Source organism: Falco naumanni, chromosome 13, assembly GCF_017639655.2.
Source record: "Falco naumanni isolate bFalNau1 chromosome 13, bFalNau1.pat, whole genome shotgun sequence".
NCBI classification, from domain to species: domain Eukaryota; kingdom Metazoa; phylum Chordata; class Aves; order Falconiformes; family Falconidae; genus Falco; species Falco naumanni.
In genome coordinates, this window is record NC_054066.1 from 30,001 (window position 1) to 32,500 (window position 2,500).

General features: G+C 75.2%; 1 non-coding gene across 1 annotated transcript; it reads left to right on the plus strand.

Annotated features, from left to right (window-relative positions):
• Window positions 1-2,211: 2,211 nt before the first annotated feature.
• LOC121097211 lies at window positions 2,212-2,364 on the plus strand. Its single transcript, XR_005830857.1, has one exon. It is a non-coding gene; the product is annotated as a 5.8S ribosomal RNA (ribosomal RNA).
• The last annotated feature ends 136 nt before the right edge of the window (window positions 2,365-2,500 follow it).

Consider the following 2,500-nt stretch of genomic DNA (forward strand, 5'->3'; position numbering starts at 1 on the left):
CGGCCGCTGAGGCCGCGCGCGGGTGGCGGGAGGAAGCGGCGAGCGGTGAAGGACGACAGGCGTGGCCGGCAGGTGGTGAGCCGCGCGTGGACAGGCCGAGCGAGTGGCGGCCTTTTCCTTCGGGATCGGGGGAGGCGTCTTCCCCGAGCCTTCCTGCCGACGGGCCGGCCGCGAAAGAGAAGAGCCGTCCTCCGGGCGTTCCGGGATACGGTGCGCGGAGCGCGGTGGTGGCGGCTTTCCCCCATACCCGCCCCACCCCCCCACCTCTTCCTTCTCTCCCCCGCACCTCGGTGCCTACGGGAGGGAGGGAGGGGGGGGGAGCCGCGAGCGGGTGGAGGGGTGAGCCGCGCCGTGGGTGGGCCAGGCAAGGCGTGTCTCCCCCCTCGCCGGGCCGCGTCCCCGCGCGAGCGGGCGGCCCGAGCCACGTGTCTCCTCTCGGGCGCAGCGCCGGGTCACTGAGGGAAACCCCGGCCCCCCGGGTCAGGAAGGACGCGGTGTTGGCGGCGGACGTCGGGCGCGCCCCCGCGGGCGGACGCTCCCCCGATGGTGGCAGCGGGGGAGGCACCGCCGCGGGGCCCTGCAGGTCGTTTCCCTCACCCCAGGGCCAGGTACCTAGCGTCCGCGTTTCTGCGCAGCCCTCCCTCGGCGAGCCCCGGGGGCCGAAGGCTGCGCGGCCGGGCGGTGGTTTAAAGACGCGGGCGGCTCGATGCGACCCCGGGGGAAGGTGTAGTTTTGAGCCGGCGGTGGCGCCTCCGCTGGTGGTGTGGTGGTGGTGCGGTGGCGGTGGCGTATGGTGGAAGGCCGTGGGCGAGTCCGCTCCCGGAAAGGCTTCTCCCCAACCCCTTCCTCCCCTCCCCACCCCCCGGGCGCTGCCTCGACCGACCCATACTGCTCGTTCCCCGCCTTCCCCCAGCGGGCAGCCGTGCCGGGGAGGTGTCCCGCTGCCGCCCCCCCCTCCGCGGTCCGGTCTCGCGCGGAGAGACTGCGGCGGCGTGTGTTAGGCCGCAAGCCGTCCTTGCTGTGCCCGTCTCGCGTCTAAGGGGCGTCCCCGGCGTGGGAGCGCCATCTCCTCCGCTCGGCGGGGGGGGGTGGCGCGTCTGCGCTGCGTCGGCGGCCGCCGTGTCGCCGTGCCTCCGTGGCCGCGCTGCGCTCCTCTGCGCGCCCTCTCTCCACCCCGGCGAGCGCTCGGGCTTCTGCCGTCGCCGAAGGTCGGCAAGCCCCCGCCCAGCGGCGGTGCCGTTCACCGCTCGGCCCCGTGTCCAAATCGGTCGGCCGGAAGGCGCCCGCCGCCGGCCTCGACCGTCCCGGCCTGGACCCTGCCCGCCGCTTCCACGCCGCCCTCCTCGGCCGCGCCCGGCGGAGGTGGCGTGCCCTCCCGTCGGCGGGGGGGGTAAGGGGCGTCCGGGCCTCGTTCTCCGCGTGGAGACGGGGGAGAGAGGACGCCGCCCCCCAACCCCCCCGTCCGGGGCTCGTCGCCTTCGGCGTGGCGCGCGCCTGCGTGGGACGGGGTCGGGGCGAGAAGTCGGCGGTGTCGGCGGTTCCGGGAGGGCGGTCGCGGCTTCGCGGCTGCGAGCGCCGTCCGGCGGGCCCCGAGCCGGTGCGTCGCCGTCTCGGGCTCGGGCGGTTTTGTCGCCTCCGGGCGTGCGTTGTTGGGGCCTGCCGAGCTGCCGGCGGGGTTGAGCCGGAGGGAAAAAGCGGGCTGCCGTAGTGCGGTGCCTGAGAGGCGCGTGCCGCGCGTGTGCGGGCCGTCGGCGGCAGCAGCAGCAGCCCGCCGAGTCCCGGGCGCGAGGCGGGCGTGTGCAGGTCGGGCGCGGTCGGGGCGCGCCGCTGTTCCTCCGTGCGTTGGCCGGGCCGAGCCCGCGCGCCTGGTCCGCCTCCGAAGCGCGCGGGGTGCGTGTGGTGGGAGCGCGCGCTCCCCGCCCCAGCCCTCGCCCTTCGGCGTTTTCTCCGTTGCCCTCCCCTTTCCCTCCTCTCCTGCGTTGTGTTGCTCGTACGGTCAGGCGAGGCGAGAGGCTTCCTTCCGTCGTCGCGCCGCATCGCCGTGCGCGCCCCCTTCCGCGCGGGCGGAGGGGCGGTCGGGCCAGCGAGCGGCGGGGCGCGTCGGTCGGGGCCCGTCGTCAGAGGACAAAAAAAAAGGGGGCGGCCGCTCGTCGTGGAGCGTGCTCCCGGTGTGTCCGTCCCGCGCGCGCGGGGCGGTGCCGAAAAAGAGACAACTCTTAGCGGTGGATCACTCGGCTCGTGCGTCGATGAAGAACGCAGCTAGCTGCGAGAATTAATGTGAATTGCAGGACACATTGATCATCGACACTTCGAACGCACTTGCGGCCCCGGGTTCCTCCCGGGGCTACGCCTGTCTGAGCGTCGCGTGACGATCAATCGCCGGCTCTGGCCGGCCGCCCCGTCCTCGTTCGCCCGCCCCTCCCTCTCGCGTGGGAGAGGTGGGGGGCCGGGGTAGCGAGGCGGCGTCGGTCCGCAGCCGGCGCGGCTGGGGGGTTGCCTC